We start from the raw sequence: 20,384 nt of genomic DNA, 5'->3' as shown, positions 1-20,384 counted from the left end.
TTGTTCTTACCATTCAGCTGACTCCTCAGGACTTGCCTGACCCTCTGCAGGTACTTGGTGGTTGCAGCTTTTCTAGCGGCCTCTTCATGGTTCCCATTCGCCTGCGGGATCCCCAAGTACTTGTAACTGTCCTCTATGTCTGCAATGTTGCCTTCTGGTAGTTCAATCCCCTCAGTTCTGACTACCATTACTACCACTTCTCCAGTCCGAACGACATTCCAATGTCATTGCTGTATAGCCTGGTAGTGTGGATCAGTGAATCGATGTCTCGTTCACTCTTGGCATACAGCTTGATGTCATCCATGTACAGGAGGTGGCTGACAACTGCTCCGTTCCGTAGTCGGTATCCGTAGCCAGTCTTGTTAATGATCTCACTGAGGGGGTTCAGGCCTATGCAGAACAGCAGTGGGGACAGAGCATCTCCTTGGTAGATCCCGCACTTGATGGTGACTTGTGCTATGGGCTTGGAGTTGGCCTCTAGTGTTGTACGCCACATCCCCATTGAGTTCCTGATGAAGGCTCTTAGGGTCCCATTGATCTTGTACAATTCTAGGCATTCCAGTATCCAGCTGTGGGGCATTGAGTCATAGGCCTTCTTGTAATCAATCCAGGCAGTGCACAGGTTGGTCAGTCTGGTCTTGCAGTCTCGGCTGATTGTTCTGTCTACCAGTAGCTGGTGTTTTGCTAGGTATTGCCCGTAGTGCTGCATTAACATCATCTAGCAGACCTTCTGAGGGTACTTCACGTAATTAGCATTTGTGTTGTACCTCGTCAATCTCTAGCTGTGAGAGCAGTCCCTTCTTTCGAATGTTGGAACACTGAGCTACTAGTTGTTTCGCCGTCATTGTGGATGTTGGGTATCGAAGAATCCATAGGTCCCTCATCCTATTCATGTAGCCCCTTCCGCCGGGGTTACTTGCGTAGTAGCATTCCAACAACGCCCTGTTTTCGTCTCTTGCCCACCGATGCCTTCTTGTTCCAGTAGCCCACTTTTCGTCAGGGTGCCCTGGTTCCTCAACACCTGACGCGGACCTTGTTGATCCGGGCGACGTCCGAGCCGGCATGCCTTCATATTTATCTGTCTCGCTCATGTCTGCGGTAGGCTTGCTTAGCATAGGGGGTCTAGCCTTAGGACCCTTACTGGATACAGACGCCCCAGGCAGGAATCGAACTTGCGATCCTCTGTTCCAAAGGCGTGTAGTCTAACCACTACGCTATCCAGCTGCTCTATATATATATATATATATATATATATATATACACACATACACACACACATATATATAAACACCCAGCACGCCCCTGCGGGCGGTTTATCCTTCAAGTTCGGGTCCTCTACCAGAGGCCTGGGAGCTTGAGGGTCCTGCGCAGTATCTTAGCTGTTCCCAGGACTGCGCTCTTCTGGACAGAGATCTCCGATGTTATTCCCGGGATCTGCTGGAGCCACTCGCCTAGCTTGGGAGTCACCGCACCTAGTGCTCCGATTACCACGGGGACCACCGTTACCTTCACCCTCCACATCCTCTCGAGCTCTTCTCTGAGCCCTTGGTATTTCTCCAGCTTCTCGTGTTCCGGGACTTCCAGGTTATACTCGGCACAGATGTTCCTGTACACTATGCCGGCCACTTGGTTGTGGCGTTCCATGTATGCCTTGCCTGCTAGCATCTTGCACCCTGCTGTTATGTGCTGGATTGTCTCTGGGGCATCTTTACACAGCCTGCACCTGGGGTCTTGCCTGGTGTGATAGACCCCAGCCTCTATGGATCTTGTGCTCAGAGCTTGTTCTTGTGCTGCCATGATTAGTGCCTCTGTGCTGTCTTTCAGTCCAGCTTTGTCCAGCCAGTGGTAGGATTTCTGGATATCAGCCACCTCCTCTATCTGCCGGTGGTACATACCGTGCAGGGGCCTGTCCTTCCATGATGGTTCCTCGTCTCCCTCCTCTTTCGTGGGTTTCTGCTGCCTGAGGTATTCACTGAGCACTCGGTCAGTTGGGGCCATCTTCCCAATGTATTCTTGGATGTTCGTTGTCTCATCCTGGACTGTGGTGCTGACACTCACCAGTCCCCGGCCCCCTTCCTTCCGCTTAGCGTACAGCCTCAAGGTGCTGGACTTGGGGTGAAACCCTCCATGCATGGTAAGGAGCTTTCTTGTCTTTATGTCAGTGGCTTCTATCTCCTCCTTTGGCCAGCCTATTACCCCAGCAGGGTACCTAATCACGGGCAGGGCGTACGTGTTGATGGCCCGGATCTTGTTCTTACCATTCAGCTGACTCCTCAGGACTTGCCTGACCCTCTGCAGGTACTTGGTGGTTGCAGCCTTTCTAGCGGCCTCTTCATGGTTCCCATTTGCCTGCGGGATATATGTATATATATATATATATATATATATACATACACACATATGCCACATTATGTCAAACAGACCAGTGTCAGCAGGAAAAGCTTGGGCGGAGCATTGGAAACAACTCCTTCCTGAGTCAGGAGTACATAAATATTCCCACAAACATAAATGCACAAAGCTGTAGCATGGTGCTTCAGATGTGCAGGGCTCGCCCTACCTGTTCAGCTCACCAGGCTGGAAAATGCTTTGCGTCACACACAGTTTCCTCTCAAAAAGCTTGTTTTGCTCTAAACCCCGATATACAATACACAATTCATTTTGAGCTATTCTGTGCAGCGTGAATAGAATAGATTTAATTTAAGTTCAGCACCTTATTTTACGTTCTGCACTGTTTCGTGTGTATGCATTTTTGCGATACTTGGGATGTAATATGTTTATGTAATATGGAAATGTTTTTTTGAGATGTTACCCATGTCCCCCCATTTATGCAAAGGAAATTATGAATTGTCAGTGACAGACCTCTCTCCCTATTCTCATAACTTAATGTTCCAAGCCACAGATGCCAAAGGACACCTTGTGCATAAGTGAGCTACCCCAGTGACTTTCTCTGAACAGCCTTAATTAACACCAAGTAAGAGTGTGCTGGTTGAGCTGTTGCACACAGTGTGCAGAGGGGAAAGTACAGGAAATGAGATAAATATGCTTATGTTGAACAATGTGCTCAGCAGAGATGGGCAGTAACGCGTTACTTGTAACGCGTTATTGTAATCTGATTACTTTTTCAAGTAACGAGTAAAGTAAGGGATTACTATTGCAAAATCGGTAATTAGATTACCGTTACTTTCCCGTAGGAACGCTGCGTTACTGCGTTACTAAAACCGTGATTTTTTTTGCGAGAATGTCTCATGACAGTGACATAAGCGAGTGCGACGTTGGTGACAACAGCTGTGTGCAGATCAACAGTGGATCATATATCGATTGTGGGAGAGAGTATGAGTGTGCAGCGTTTAAAGTGTGGAAGTACTGACCTTACTTTGAGTTTGATTCCATAAAAAGTGACAAAAACATTAGTGTCCATCGTGCGTGGGAAGAAAACTTCTTTTTACAGCGAAAAAAACCCCTAAACTTCCGAGCAAGCACCGAGTAGCTACGACGTGATGGGAAACTCACAGAGAAACTCGCGGATTCTTCAACTGACCGCAGCACACCTACACCAGGGTAACCCTCCGCCTACCCTGCTCCTGCTTTACAGGTGAAAATAGAGCAAAAGGACCGCTGAGTCTTTGACTTTATTTATTTTCTGCTGTGTTTTACTTGCATCTGTTTGAAAGAGTGAGTGAAAACACAAAAAATATTTTATTTTATGAGCTGGAATGTGCAGAAAATAGGTTTAAATGTTAAACTAATTTATTCAAGTCAGAGAATGTTGCATATAATTAAATGTTTTGCTTGATGCATAAAGTTAAAAGATTAAAACTAATAAAACAAGTTTTAAAAAGAGACTTTTCCATTTGATTACATTTTGTATGATGGATTATGCAGAAAAAGTAGAATTGGGCTGAAAGATCTATCGCTTTATCACCTCTTCAGGTTGTAAATCGTGTTTTTAAAAAGTAACTAAGTAACTAAGTAACTAAGTAATTAATTACTTTGAAAATAAGTAATCAGTAAAGTAACGGGATTACTTTTTGGGGGGAGTAATCAGTAATTAGTTACTGATTACTTTTTTCAAGTAACTTGACCAACACTGGTGCTCAGTCCACTCACTGTCAGCGCTCCATATTGTTCAAGTCTTGTCACTGATAACAGTGTTGTTGATGCATTTGGGGTTTTTGTTTGTTTTTGTTTTTTTATTGTATGGTACTTGTTCTTCTAGGGTTGGATATAAAAAAGCAAAACTGTACTATCTCTGTTTTATCGATTTCCCCTGTTGTTCCCCTATATGATCTGCTGTTTTTAAAGCAGCTGCCTGAGATGTGCAATGCTATAACGAAATCTGGTCTAGTGAAGGAAGTGAAAGGGCAGGGCTCACTTACTGTTTCCTTGTTGTGAGAACATTTACTTGTTTTTTTCCCTACAGATCAGTGCTACTTCTGTGATATCAGCACATAGTCCACTCATAAATTTTAAAGTATCAAAATATTGGCCTGTGTAAGTATATTTGGAGTTTTTTGCCTGTGTTTGCAATGTGAAATATTTTCCTAAACTTGAACATAGATGCACTTTTATTGACATTAAGAACTTTTTTTAGATTTTCTATACATCCTATGCTCCTATGCATCCTATCAAATATATAATTGTGTAAATACATGCATCAGAATCCTCCATATCAAACCTTGAGAAGGAGAAAAATCTGTCTCTTTAAATGTTTGGTAAATTTATCAGGATTAGGTTAGGATGTGTTTTATAAAGCATATTTTATAAGCTCATCAAATACTTCACTAACAGTAAATGAGGACTAAACACAAGACACAACAAGTCTTTCACTATTGCAGTTTGTCAGTGTAAAAAATGTCAGCCTTGCTTTCCTGGAAGTCAATTATTAATCAAAATGCTTTCTTTTTTTTTTTTTCTTTTTTTTTTTTCTAAATGACATCAGAAACAGCAGTATGCGACATTACGTGATGGCAGAGCTTCAGTTCATCCTTTGTCATTTTTTTTCTTGTTTTCATATCTTAGTGAGGACATCTAACTGACACGATGTTTTCCCTAGCTGCTCTCCCTAACCATCAAGAATGAATGCTAACCATAACATAACTGTAACCCTGACACTAAAACCACACTCTGAGTCTCAAACATGCCTTCAAACTTGTGGGTACGGGGATTTTGTCCGCATAAGGGCTGTTGGTCCTCACAAAGATATGTAAACATGGTACACACACACACACACACACACACACACACACACACACACACACACAGACACACACACACACACACAGACACACACACACACACACACACACACACACACACACAGAAACAAACACATTGAAATCAGAGCAGCAGCACAGACACGTTTCTCTGCACAAACATTTACTCAACTTTAGAAGAATTTAAACAGCTGCTGCTGTAAACACCACATGCTGATCAGCCACACACAGTCTCATCTGATCTTAACTGACATGTGTCCGTGTCTGTGACTGTGATGTGACTCTGTGTCCGTGATGTGACTCTGTGTCTGTGATGTGACTCTGTGTCTGTGATGTGATGTGTCTGTGATGTGTCTGTGATGTGTCTGTGATGTGATGTGTCTGTGATGTGACTCTGTGTCCGTGATGTGATGTGTCTGTGATGTGTCCATGATGTGACTCTGTGTCCGTGATGTGATGTGTCTGTGATGTGTCTGTGATCTGACTCTGTGTCTGTGATGTGTCCGTGATGTGACTCTGTGTCCGTGATGTGTCTGTGATGTGACTCTGTGTCTGTGATGTGTCTGTGATGTGTCCGTGATGTGTCTGTGATGTGTCTGTGATGTGACTCTGTGTCTGTGATGTGTCTGTGATGTGTCTGTGATGTGACTCTGTCTGTGGTGTGTCTGTGATGTGACTCTGTGTCTGTGATGTGACTCTGTGTCTGTGACGTGTCCGTGATGTGACTCTGTGTCCGTGATGTGTCTGTGATGTGACTCTGTGTCTGTGATGTGACTCTGTGTCCGTGATGTGTCTGTGATGTGACTCTGTGTCTGTGATGTGTCTGTGATGTGACTCTGTGTCTGTGATGTGACTCTGTGTCTGTGACGTGTCCGTGATGTGACTCTGTGTCCGTGATGTGTCTGTGATGTGACTCTGTGTCTGTGATGTGACTCTGTGTCCGTGATGTGTCTGTGATGTGACTCTGTGTCTGTGATGTGTCTGTGATGTGACTCTGTGTCTGTGATGTGACTCTGTGTCTGTGACGTGTCCGTGATGTGACTCTGTGTCCGTGATGTGTCTGTGATGTGACTCTGTGTCTGTGATGTGTCTGTGATGTGTCTGTGATGTGACTCTGTGTCTGTGATGTGACTCTGTGTCTGTGACGTGTCCGTGATGTGACTCTGTGTCTGTGATGTGTCTGTGATGTGACTCTGTGTCTGTGATGTGACTCTGTGTCTGCGATGTGTCTGTGATGTGTCCGTGATGTGTCCGTGATGTGTCTGTGATGTGTCTGTGATGTGACTCTGTGTCTGTGATGTGTCTGTGATGTGACTCTGTGTCTGTGATGTGTCTGTGATGTGTCTGTGATGTGACTCTGTCTGTGGTGTGTCTGTGATGTGACTCTGTGTCTGTGATGTGACTCTGTGTCTGTGACGTGTCCGTGATGTGACTCTGTGTCTGTGATGTGTCTGTGATGTGACTCTGTGTCTGTGATGTGACTCTGTGTCTGCGATGTGACTCTGTGTCCGTGATGTGTCCGTGATGTGACTCTGTGTCTGTGATGTGTCTGTGATGTGACTCTGTGTCCGTGATGTGACTCTGTGTCCGTGATGTGACTCTGTGTCCGTGATGTGTCTGTGATGTGTCTGTGATGTGACTCTGTGTCTGTGATGTGTCTGTGATGTGACTCTGTGTCCGTGATGTGACTCTGTGTCCGTGATGTGACTCTGTGTCCGTGATGTGTCCGTGATGTGACTCTGTGTCTGTGATGTGTCTGTGATGTGTCTGTGATGTGACTCTGTGTCTGTGATGTGTCTGTGATGTGACTCTGTGTCCGTGATGTGACTCTGTGTCCGTGATGTGTCCGTGATGTGACTCTGTGTCTGTGATGTGTCTGTGATGTGTCTGTGATGTGACTCTGTGTCCGTGATGTGACTGTGTCCGTGATGTGTCTGTGATGTGTCTGTGATGTGACTCTGTGTCTGTGATGTGTCTGTGATGTGACTCTGTGTCTGTGATGTGTCCGTGATGTGACTCTGTGTCCGTGATGTGTCTGTGATGTGTCTGTGATGTGACTCTGTGTCTGTGATGTGTCTGTGATGTGACTCTGTGTCCGTGATGTGACTCTGTGTCCGTGATGTGTCCGTGATGTGACTCTGTGTCTGTGATGTGTCTGTGATGTGACTCTGTGTCTGTGATGTGTCTGTGATGTGACTCTGTGTCCGTGATGTGACTCTGTGTCCGTGATGTGTCCGTGATGTGACTCTGTGTCTGTGATGTGTCTGTGATGTGACTCTGTGTCTGTGATGTGTCTGTGATGTGACTCTGTGTCCGTGATGTGACTCTGTGTCCGTGATGTGTCCGTGATGTGACTCTGTGTCTGTGATGTGACTCTGTGTCCGTGATGTGTCTGTGATGTGACTCTGTGTCTGTGATGTGTCTGTGATGTGTCCGTGATGTGTCTGTGATGTGTCTGTGATGTGACTCTGTGTCTGTGATGTGTCTGTGATGTGTCTGTGATGTGACTCTGTCTGTGGTGTGTCTGTGATGTGACTCTGTGTCTGTGATGTGACTCTGTGTCTGTGACGTGTCCGTGATGTGACTCTGTGTCCGTGATGTGTCTGTGATGTGACTCTGTGTCTGTGATGTGACTCTGTGTCCGTGATGTGTCTGTGATGTGACTCTGTGTCTGTGATGTGTCTGTGATGTGACTCTGTGTCTGTGATGTGACTCTGTGTCTGTGACGTGTCCGTGATGTGACTCTGTGTCCGTGATGTGTCTGTGATGTGACTCTGTGTCTGTGATGTGACTCTGTGTCCGTGATGTGTCTGTGATGTGACTCTGTGTCTGTGATGTGTCTGTGATGTGACTCTGTGTCTGTGATGTGACTCTGTGTCTGTGACGTGTCCGTGATGTGACTCTGTGTCCGTGATGTGTCTGTGATGTGACTCTGTGTCTGTGATGTGTCTGTGATGTGTCTGTGATGTGACTCTGTGTCTGTGATGTGACTCTGTGTCTGTGACGTGTCCGTGATGTGACTCTGTGTCTGTGATGTGTCTGTGATGTGACTCTGTGTCTGTGATGTGACTCTGTGTCTGCGATGTGTCTGTGATGTGTCCGTGATGTGTCCGTGATGTGTCTGTGATGTGTCTGTGATGTGACTCTGTGTCTGTGATGTGTCTGTGATGTGACTCTGTGTCTGTGATGTGTCTGTGATGTGTCTGTGATGTGACTCTGTCTGTGGTGTGTCTGTGATGTGACTCTGTGTCTGTGATGTGACTCTGTGTCTGTGACGTGTCCGTGATGTGACTCTGTGTCTGTGATGTGTCTGTGATGTGACTCTGTGTCTGTGATGTGACTCTGTGTCTGCGATGTGACTCTGTGTCCGTGATGTGTCCGTGATGTGACTCTGTGTCTGTGATGTGTCTGTGATGTGACTCTGTGTCCGTGATGTGACTCTGTGTCCGTGATGTGACTCTGTGTCCGTGATGTGTCTGTGATGTGTCTGTGATGTGACTCTGTGTCTGTGATGTGTCTGTGATGTGACTCTGTGTCCGTGATGTGACTCTGTGTCCGTGATGTGACTCTGTGTCCGTGATGTGTCCGTGATGTGACTCTGTGTCTGTGATGTGTCTGTGATGTGTCTGTGATGTGACTCTGTGTCTGTGATGTGTCTGTGATGTGACTCTGTGTCCGTGATGTGACTCTGTGTCCGTGATGTGTCCGTGATGTGACTCTGTGTCTGTGATGTGTCTGTGATGTGTCTGTGATGTGACTCTGTGTCCGTGATGTGACTGTGTCCGTGATGTGTCTGTGATGTGTCTGTGATGTGACTCTGTGTCTGTGATGTGACTCTGTGTCTGTGATGTGTCTGTGATGTGACTCTGTGTCCGTGATGTGACTCTGTGTCCGTGATGTGTCCGTGATGTGTCTGTGATGTGACTCTGTGTCCGTGATGTGTCTGTGATGTGTCTGTGATGTGACTCTGTGTCTGTGATGTGTCTGTGATGTGACTCTGTGTCTGTGATGTGTCCGTGATGTGACTCTGTGTCCGTGATGTGTCTGTGATGTGTCTGTGATGTGACTCTGTGTCTGTGATGTGTCTGTGATGTGACTCTGTGTCCGTGATGTGACTCTGTGTCCGTGATGTGTCCGTGATGTGACTCTGTGTCTGTGATGTGTCTGTGATGTGACTCTGTGTCTGTGATGTGTCTGTGATGTGACTCTGTGTCCGTGATGTGACTCTGTGTCCGTGATGTGTCCGTGATGTGACTCTGTGTCTGTGATGTGTCTGTGATGTGACTCTGTGTCTGTGATGTGTCTGTGATGTGACTCTGTGTCCGTGATGTGACTCTGTGTCTGCGATGTGACTCTGTGTCCGTGATGTGTCCGTGATGTGACTCTGTGTCTGTGATGTGTCTGTGATGTGACTCTGTGTCTGTGATGTGTCTGTGATGTGACTCTGTGTCCGTGATGTGACTCTGTGTCTGCGATGTGACTCTGTGTCCGTGATGTGACTCTGTGTCTGCGATGTGACTCTGTGTCTGTGATGTGACTCTGTGTCCGTGATGTGACTCTGTGTCCGTGATGTGACTCTGTGTCCGTGATGTGTCCGTGATGTGACTCTGTGTCTGTGATGTGTCTGTGATGTGACTCTGTGTCTGTGATGTGTCTGTGATGTGACTCTGTGTCCGTGATGTGACTCTGTGTCTGCGATGTGACTCTGTGTCCGTGATGTGACTCTGTGTCCGTGATGTGTCCGTGATGTGACTCTGTGTCTGTGATGTGTCTGTGATGTGACTCTGTGTCTGTGATGTGTCTGTGATGTGACTCTGTGTCCGTGATGTGACTCTGTGTCCGTGATGTGTCCGTGATGTGACTCTGTGTCTGTGATGTGTCTGTGATGTGACTCTGTGTCTGTGATGTGTCCGTGATGTGACTCTGTGTCTGTGATGTGTCTGGGATGTGACTCTGTGTCTGTGATGTGACTCTGTGATGTGTCCGTGATGTGACTCTGTGTCCGTGATGTGTCCGTGATGTGACTCTGTGTCTGTGATGTGACTCTGTGATGTGTCTGTGATGTGACTCTGTGATGTGTCTGTGATGTGTCTGTGATGTGTCTGTGTTCAGGGCACTTTCTCCCTGCAGTTAAACAGACTTGAAACAGGAGCTGACACAGAAACAGGTTTACAGCCGACGGCTTCAAACACTCAGCTGCACTAAATTTCCTCTCACGCTCACAGTGGAAATCCAGCACGCCTACAATCTCAAACTCACAGGTTTTTGTCAATAAGTTTTGAAATCAGAGCAATCATCATGAAGCGCCCTGTTTGAAGTTTGTTAGAGCGTCTGGTTTACCTCAGATCTCTCACCATCTAAACCCTGAAAACGAGCAGCAGCTACTGAATCCTCCCGATGTGCCGACACAGCTGCTCCCAGCTGGTTTCAGGTCTTCTTCATCTTCTAACAAGCTCCCCTCAAACTTGTTATTTATGATGTTTGTAGATGTTTTCTTATCGTGAATCATTTCCTGTTATCTACATTATTATAAGCAGCCACAAACCAGATGAACTGCACATCTTATAGAACATTAAACCAAAAGTTCTGGTTTTGAGGCTCAGTACATCAGCAGTTGTTAGCAAAGCATTTATGAATGTAACCGTCACGTAAACATAAAAAGGCTGAGAAGCTGCTTTCTATGTTTACATACGAGCCTCTGACCTCTGAGCATTTCTGCTTTTTCAGAAACAGCAGCGAGCTGTGGCAGAGCCCGAGGTGTGAGACGGGCACACGCTGACGTGCAGGATGTAAAATAAGCTCTGTGGTTGCAGCAAACCTGTGTGAAGCAGGAAGTCAGAGAAAAGAAAGCTCGCGATCACGGGAGCTCATTTTCATGTCGAAGACACACAAACCGATGCAGATTCTGTGATGACAGCTGCAAACCATCAGCACGTATCCTGTCCTGGTGATAATCCTCTCAGAGAGGATCAGCAGGTAAGAAACATCCTGTAACGTCGAGTCAGGATCACAGATCTGCTGCATTTAAATGCAAAAACATTTCTTTTTGATCCCATCAAACCACCGAAGCTGAAATGAGCCAACCGCTGCGAGCTGCACACATGAAACAAGTTATTTCCACCTGCTTCTGCAGAAAAAGTCACATTTTAATTTTCACAAATCCGCCTTCCGTAATAAAACATCACTCGTGTCATATTTTGACTTCCAAAGAAGAGGACCGTTGGTCAGCCTGCTCACGTCCTTCAGTTTTCCTCACTCTGAAGGTGATTCTGTCCAAAAACATTCACTTTCTGCTAACGCTTAGAGCGCGGCGTCCTCCCTCCACGGCGCTCGTTTCTTAACGGTAACTAGACGTTAGAAGTTAAAGTAGGGTGACCAAGCGTCCTCTTTTTTTGCACTTGTTGACTTCTTGACTTTCACCATTCATTAACGGCACAGAAAAAGCATCATTTAAATATGTTAAAATTTTCTTTAAACGAAGTTTATCAAAGTCCTTCGTGACTGGGCCAAGTGTCCTTTTTCAAAATATGGTCACCCGAAGTTAAAGCCCGGCTGAAGCGGCTGAGCGTGGTGGTTGAAAGTGATGCTATCAGGAGGCCGCTGCTCGCTTCACGCCCCAAATCAAAATGGAGGATGCCAAAAAGCACCCCGGGGCGCTATGATGCCCCCAACACTCGCAGAAATGTGTTTTACCTTAACAGTTTTTCCCATGAGGGCCTCATTCGTTCTCATAGGTGGAACAGGAAGTCCTCGAAGTTCTCAGCCCAAACCAGGAGAACGTGGCCTCCAACACGATCTGACTTCCTCTCTGTCTGTGGCTTCACCTGAACACTGGCTTTTGTTCAAGCCTCGGAGGAGAGAGCGCTCGTCTTCAGGACTATTTTCAGCGGCGGATGAATCCACATTCTGTGAATATTTGTGGCAGAAGGACGACGCATGTGCACCCAAGTGAAAATAAACTGCGTTGCATTTTTCGTCCAAATAAGGAAAATAAAGCAGGAAAATTTAGACGAAGGAAATCGTCTGTACTGAGTCACACAAACTGGGGAAAATCAGCTTTACAGAAAGCGACACTGGGGGTTTAGCTTTCTTTGAAAATGAAGAGTCATCTAAAGGTCATGGCACTCAGACACCAGGGTTTGGGACTAGAATTTCCACCTGCAGCTGCAGTTGTATGATAAACAAGCAGAGGAGGCAGAAATGTCCAAACCCGTGTCGAGACCGCAGAGACGAAGCGGTGAAAGCTGAAGGAGAGAACCACGAGTCTCAAGATGCATTTCAGCATGTGCCCAGGAACCTGCCGCTTTTGGATGCATTCAGTATTTTTATCCCCTGAACCTTAAAAAAGGAACAGCCTGTATATAAAAGAGGGACACCATAGTGTTTACACACTGGTTTTGTATCACAAACGGGGTCCGGAGGTCCAGTTCAGGGACTCCAGCGAGCCGAAGCGAAGGCCAGCAGACAGCTAGCAGCTACCTGCCAGTCAGAGAGGCCACAGCCCCAATTATGCAAACGTTAAGCCTTGAAACAATCAAACAGGTGAGTCACGTACAGTTGTTGTGAGGAAATTAGCTAAACCGTTTCTGTATCAGGCTGTAAACATGTTTTACCTCACTGCTCGAGCCCCTGCTGGATGTTAGAGGAACGCAGCTTTTGGTTCTTCATTTGTAATCCTTTAACACAGCGATATGAAATATTGAGGAGAGGTTAGAAAATAAACCTACACGCTGTGAAATGTGTGAAAAGATTACCAAACTGTCACAGAGGTGACATTTCCTGTTGTAAATCAGTCAAACAACCCCAAAGACACACAAGCTCAGCACGAGAGGATGTAAAACCACCAGAGTGACACGAAAGCGACCACAGAGACGTGAAGTGATCAGACAGAAAACTACTGAAAGGAGACGACGAGACTCGAGGACGGGAGCAGGAAGAGAAAATGACTCTCAGATCACAGATCTCAACTCTGTTAGTTCATTATTTCACAGTGTGTGTGTGTGTGTGTGTGTGTGTGTGTGTGTGTGTGTGTGTGTGTGTGTGTGTGTGTGTGTGTGTGTGTGTGTGTGTGTGAGTGTGCCGGTCATCCATTTCACATGGTCCCCCTTGAAACAGACATTCCCACACAGTCACGATTGTTTCCCCTTAAAAACAAACCTGAATGAATCTTCAGCTCCCGCCTCGTCCCCTCCCGGGCTCTCGGACCGCGTGTTGGATCCCTAAGGGACTGAGCGGGCCCTCCGGCTTCTCTTCGGGTCCTCTGTGTGCGTTTGATTCGGTGTGTCAGTGCAGATCATGTGCTCGGAGCTGCGGAAGCTGCAGACAGATGGAAGGTGTTTTCCTGCCTGTTAGCAACATGCTGCTGCTGTCGTCAGTGTGACCACAAGCCCCGCCTCCCTGACACACACACACATATATGCATATTGAAGGCGTTTCCAGCAAATGAGTTGTGAGTAATGATTCTTTACAGATAAATTTAGAGACTTCTGGTTTATCTGGCGAGGCTGATCGGCACTTATCAGCTTTTAGCAGAAGTGGGAAAAGTCCACAGAAGAGAGGAAGGGGACGATGACGTCTCTTTAACAGTGAAAATGTCAGCTTTAGTGAAAGTAAAGAGTAACAAATGTGCTCTAAATAAATGGTTCGACGTCACAGCGCTGAGAGCAGAAAACCCCGGGCAGGCGCAGAGCGCGCGACGTCCACAGGTGAGGTCACACCTGCGGTTCCTCTGACCCGCTGCAGCTCATCAAGCTGTCTGTTTCTTTAACACAAGCACACACTCGGAGCTCAGCCCAGCAGAGCCGCCGTGTGATGATGTCAACACGGAGCAACGTCTCGCTCCTCGTTGGATGAGCCGCGATGAAAGAAAAGGGAAAAGCAGGCGCCCGGCCCAGCACGTCTGCGGCTATGAACAGAGACGTCCTCAGATGCAGTTAAAGACACGGGGTCCTGTGGACAGGTGGGCAGCGCGCACGTCTGTGTCAACGTGATAACTCAGTGAACTCAACTTAAAGGTCGGAGGTCAAGTTTTCTGAAAATCGAGGTGGAGAAAATGTAGGGTTTTCATACCGTAGCTGCGGGGAGGCCGAGGGTGAGGCACGAACTCCCCCCTGAGCTTTACAGCCTGAGCTGCACACAGTTTGCAGAGACTGTGATGATTAATGCTTAACCTCAGGAAGATACGCACAACTACAGCAGGTGTCTTAACACAGCAGCGCAAAGCTACACCGCTTGTGTTTGTTTTCATTAAGGAGGGAAAATGCACATAAACGAATTCATCATAGGAGTGTGTGGATGTGATGGATTCATGTGCGGTGCCTGCATGTAGATGCATGCAGATGACACTTAAAGGCAGTGGAAACATGTAAGCGCAGCCAAGAGCAGGAAGCACAATGAATGATAAGATGAGAGTCATAAACCAGTGTGAGGTCTGTGATGAAGAGAAAAGCGTAGAGACAGTCAGGGCTGTTTGTGCTGCGTCCCTGCAGGAAGTGTCTGTCTGATGTGTAGGAGGGCAGGACGCGCTGTGATAAGTATCTGCAAACTGAATCACGGTTTCCCACGTTGTAAAAAAACACGCGGCAGTGCGCTGTGTGAATGAACGTGAAGGAGCGGAGAAACTCTGCAGACTTCCAGCTGCTTCACGCACAGATGAGAAAGCGCAGTTACACAAATGTCACGCACTCGCTGCTCCATCATTTCAGACGATTCTCAAATTGAATTCGTGTCCAGAAAAATGAGGCAGGCAGACTACGATAACAGGATGTGATGTCACAACATGTGCAGGACGTACTTCTTTGTTATGGAAAACAAATTAAAATCACCGTAAATAAACAGGAGTGCTGATTTCTACAACTAGGCTGGAAGTGCACAATAACATTTCTTTTAACTTAAACGTTTCTGTGCAAGACTCAGAAGAGAAACAGCGAAAGTTGTGTGTTGTGCGTGAAACAGGAATGAAGTCTCTGTGAGTGCACACACAGCAGCTGTGAGGCGAAAGCGCTGAAATCAGATAAAACGTACAAAGCGAAAGAAAACGAAGGCCGTCTCCTGACCTGTCCCGTGAACACCGGCGTCGTGACGTTTATTTGTTTGCGGTCGCTTCGTGTATGAGAATATTTTATTGGTCAAAAAGGCTGCGGTGTGTGTTTGAAAGGACCTCACAAATGTCACAGATCAGATGTTCAGTGTTTATTTGCTGGTTTGTCGGAAGCGGCTCCAAGTCTGCCGCTGTCTGTTAGTCTGGGACCCCGGCACACAGCTTTCAACCCCCGCTGGGTTCAGCTCTCGGTGGAGGTGAAACACCGGCCCGGTCTGTCTGTAGGGTCACGCTTACGTCACTGTTTAATTTGGCTCAGATTAAAGTTTCATAACTTTAGTTTAATGTCTCACTGAGCACGTGTTCGACTGAACCATTCGCGCCAACTTTGAATTTAAACTAACATTTAAAATATTTTTTACAAGGAAAGAAGAGAAGACGCTGTCCAGAAATGATCATCTGTTATTAATATGTGTTCAACTATATTCTCAGCACCAGCTGTCTGTTAGGATGACTGAAATAAAGCAAAAATAAGTAACATCTGATTTGTGTTTGTTTGATGTTGCGTTTAACTGTGTTAGAAACTGTGAAACACACGACAGAAGAAAACGCTGCTCACGAACGAGACGGAAGGAAAGTTTCCTTCATAGCTAAACATGTTAATAGCAAATCCACATTTAGTTTATAACACAGCACGTGTGCTTCAGCAATAGCCTGTTTATTTCAGTGCAGTGGGGAACCGTTCTTACCAGTTTGTCTTGGAGAGTCCACACCAGTCCAGATTTCCGAGGACACAGCTCACGTGGGTGTTATCTGCGATACTCCTAACTATAAGTTAACCAGGTCAGACAGTTCGTTCGTAATGAAAACGTAAACACGGAGTTGCCGCAGTGCCAGCTGTTTAATTCACCGCAGTAACCATGGTAACCACGGACGCTGGGTGGATGTAACCCTCGTGTCTGCAACACATGGCTAAAAACTATTTTCCATTGTTTGTCCCACCAAACATCCAACCATTTAAAATCAAGGCGCTGCTGAGCTCTGCTGAGAAACAAAAGGTAAAAGTTGCGTTTAAGGTTTATTTATCCAACAAACAAAAGATCAGTGTTCGTTGTTTCCTGCTGCTTCTCCTGCTCTGGTACAGAACCACAGGCCCACCCGGTGCATGCTGGTCCTATACTCGTCCTGAGTGACTGTCAAAGAAAAACAGCAAAACTAAAGTTAAGCAATTATTAACCTACAAATAAAACTTGTAAATAACCCCAAAATATAAGTAAACTGAGAACAAAATTTAACACTTTTCAAAGTAATAAAATGAGAATTATTTTTGTCTTTAGATTAATTAAATAATTAGTTAAATATTAACTTAGTTATTGTTTTGCTTTGCCAGCGCACCTCTCAATGAAGTCGCTAGATGGCGCCGTGCGCTCGGGATAACCGAGCAGGGCTGCTGTGCAGGTGTTTAGCGCATGCAGGTGAGTGTTAAAGCAGCATGTAGCTCTGATGAGAGAGCGCTGACTCAGTGCGGAAGGTTTAATGCGCAGCACTGAATGAAAGTGGATCACATGATTCGCTGTGACACAGCCGGAGGAGCCAACGCTGCAGGGAGGTTAAATGGGAAGTGTAGAGATGCTGATTAGAGACGGCAGGTTTGCTTTGTGCGCCGTCTGCAGTGCTGATACTGATCATCGGTGAACTCTCAGTAGCTGTGCTCACGCAGGCCTGAACCTGAGGTTTGACTGAGAACCAGAATATGTGATTTACTCTCATATTCACGACCCAGAGTCTGTTCAGCAACAACAAGGCGGCCCCAAACCTGAGAGAGCAGCAGAACACAGCAGCTGAGCAACGTCTTCAGTATGTTAGAAAAACCTCTTACAGAGTCTGTTTCACCGGCATGAACATCACAACCCAAAGCAGAGGATGAGGCTGGCTGCACATGCAAACAGGGGGCTGTAGTTCCCAGCAGAATCAGTCACGGACTCAGCTTTGTGAAATCCGGTCTGCCATCAGGATCGGAGTGCTTGTGCCGGTCAGCGTCGACGCCTGCAGCCTGTTCTGAGTCGCCGTGAGGGTCACAGATACGTGGACCACGTGAACGTTTTCAAAGGGCTGATCTGGCCCACGAGCCACGAGTTGGTGAGAGACGGAGAGGAGTTCAGAAATAAAACAGCTGCACAGCTGCACGTGAGCATGGAAGGTTTTCTGGCACTTGAAAAGTTTATCAGCAGAGTTTTCAGTGTGTAAACACAGCGTGTGTTTACCCTGAATTAACTCCCTATGTGATGACTCCAAAAAGCCAGCATCAATAAATCACTGATATTATGGTTCACCGTGGCAACCAGCCAGAAAGATCCCCAGCTTACCTCACCCTGCACGAGCTGGGTGTTCTGCTGCATGCCTGAGGCGTGTACGTATGGATCTCGCTCTGGGATCAATTCAATCACTAAAGTCAGAAGTGGCCGAAGGCCGGTGTGCCCGTGCTGCACATTAACGCTCTGAGACTTCCTGTTTGTTACTGGTTGCTGATGCCTGGCGGAGAGTGCAGCTCAGGGAACCTGACACAGTTTTAACAGAACGATGAAGCTCAGCTCGATCGTTGCACATCAGTCCTTATTTAGTCCTCATCGGTCAGAGCGTACTGCTGGCTGCACAACAGCAGGAAACCCACTGTGTGACTATAATACTCAGACACATGCTGTTTGCTGACTTCCTGTTTGCACCTGCTTCAGCGTGCTCAACACAGAGACAGACCAGATCAAAAACCTGCAGCGTCCTAAATCCCCAGGATGATGTCACGTCAGTGCGGCGTCTGTCACACTCTGACTTTAGATCTAAGAAAGGCTCCTGGAATCACACCCATGTGTGTCCTCCCAGCTGGTCTGAGTGAATCCTGGAAAACTGGTGCTGACGACGACGAGCCAGTAAAGGTCACGACTACATCGCCTCCTGCGGTGACGCTGAGTTTGTTCTACAGGAGCTAAACTTAATGCTGCGTCCACATCACGCAAACAAAAGAAGACGACATGAGCAAAAAGCAAAAACAAAAAAAAAAAAACACATCGAAGAGTCTGCAGTGAAATTAAAAAACTGAATCCTGGGATAATAAAAAGCATCAGGCAGCTGTTTGTACAGCTGTTTTCCTGCTTGTCTCCTAAATGTCACCAATACCATTTTTGGAGCTTCAGATGATTGATCAGCAGCAGATATCGGAAACTTCAGGCCAGCAAGTCACAAAGTTTTCTGAGTTGAACTGAAGCGTGATTATGTAGACCGTCAGCTGTTTTTACCCCCCATCACTGACACGCTGACAGAGGCTTCGTTCCCTTTGCTGGGCACCGCTGTCGTACATGTCAGCTGTAATATTCTGCCTGTCGTGTCGCACCAGGCGGTTCTGTGCCCGTTAGCGCATAGTTGGTAAGGTTGTTGGCGTTCACCTCCATGCACGAGGGGGTGAACAGAGGCAGAAGGTGGAGTGACGCTCTGCTCACTGTGAAAGGTCTGAAAGGTGACTCTTTCCCCGCACGACCAAAGTGATGATGATGATCCTGAATGTGTCCAAAAAGCAGAGAAAGATTTCAGAGATGAAGCAAAGTAAAAGCTGCAAGCTCATTGTTTTAAACTTCTTTTTTCATTACTGCTGTGAAAGTGGTCAATAAAAATATCATAGCAAGCATTTGAGATGCCTTTGAGCGCTGTCTGATGTAACTGTGATCCAAACATGGGTTTCGAGGTCGGACAAACTGGAGAAAGTTTGAAGATTTTCACTGTTAAGTTCCTGAACTCTCAGAAGTTATGATGCATCTGTGCTTCCAGCATCTTTGTCCTTTTGAGCTCTGTTCATTTGGGGATTTACAATATAGAAAGAGCCAAACTTCCCCATTATGCTGTCTAATGCTGCAGCTTTCAGTGTCTGTCAGTCGTGTGGTTGAGGTTACCAGAAGAGGAAATGAAACACTGTTACTTCCCTTTAGTGAGAAAAGTCCCACCAAACTCCCCTCACATCATTTCACCTATAAATCCACTTCTTTAACACCTCTGAGATGACAACAGCAGCCAGATGACAACAAAAGTATTCCAGTCTCTTCCATGTCCACAGGTGTATAAAACCAGCACCTGCAGACTGCTTCCACAAACATCTGTGCATCGCTCTCAGGAGCTCAGTGAACTCCAGCGTGTTACTGTGATAGGAGACTACTACTACTAAATATTCCACAGTCAGCTGTTAAGATAAGACTTTATTGATCCCACGACGGGAAAATGTTTGTGTTGCGTCAGCTCAGGTACAGATAATACCAAAAATACAAAGAAAATACAAAGAAATGAAAAATAAGTAAGATAATACTGGGAAGCTCATCTCGTAACCGGAAGGTTGCAGCTCTGTCTGTCTTGGTTGTGTCCTTGAGCAAGACACTTCACCTGCTGCCTACTGGTGATGGCAGGTGAAGTGCCACAACTGTTTTAGATCAAAGATGTTACTGCACCATGAGAAAACTGCAGTTTGGTGAATGAGTTATCTTAACCAGCAGGTTAGTTGAATCTCCTCTCTGCTGTGTCCTCAGACTAGTCTGGCTTTAGTCATGATTTCTAACCTTGTGAAGCACCACAGCTGTCATGTATGTCATTTCAACAGACAAGGTCAGTGTGCGTTACTTCCCGCCCTTTTCTTCTGTTAATCATAATGAGATAATAATAATGGATTGCATTTATATAGCGCTTTACAATGCTACTATTCACACACTCTCACATTCACACACTGGTGGAGGCAGCTACAGTTGTAGCCACAGCTGCCCTGATATAATTAAAAGCTTTGTCCATCCTCTCCTGCTTATCCTTATCAGGGTCACGGGGGGGTGGAGCTACCACAGGTCGCCAATCTACCACAGACAACCGTTCACACTCACATTCATACCTGCGAGCAATCAGTTTTATAAATAAGCCAAACATGATAGGTGAAAACCCGACAGAAGGATGGTGCAGCGGCAGAGTTCGCTGATCTTATCATTCAGGTCATCGCAGTTGTTTTTACTTTATCCTGTGTATAGAGAGCACTGCAAGGCAGCTGTTATTGTGATTTAGTGCTATTGAAACAAATAGACTGAAGCTGAATTAAATCGATTAGAAACAAAACA

General features: G+C 46.3%; 1 protein-coding gene across 2 annotated transcripts in view; it reads right to left on the bottom strand.

The window, feature by feature from the left end:
- gpr171 (G protein-coupled receptor 171) overlaps positions 1–13,566 on the bottom strand; it is a 20,641-nt gene extending 7,075 nt beyond the window's left edge. Inside the window, exon 1 of one of the 2 annotated variants that reach the window (XM_085380217.1) lies at positions 13,371–13,566. The gene's annotated coding sequence lies outside the window, so the exon portion shown is untranslated. The remainder of the gene's footprint in view (positions 1–13,370) is intronic. The other variant, XM_085380218.1, reaches the window with a different exon arrangement.
- Between the last annotated feature and the right edge of the window lie 6,818 nt (positions 13,567–20,384).

Source organism: Rhamphochromis longiceps, linkage group LG14, assembly GCF_057381845.1.
Source record: "Rhamphochromis longiceps isolate RC_006_pf linkage group LG14, R_longiceps_female_GT1.1, whole genome shotgun sequence".
In the NCBI taxonomy this organism is placed as follows: Eukaryota; Metazoa; Chordata; class Actinopteri; order Cichliformes; family Cichlidae; genus Rhamphochromis; species Rhamphochromis longiceps.
This window is presented reverse-complemented; position numbering and strand designations above follow the sequence as displayed.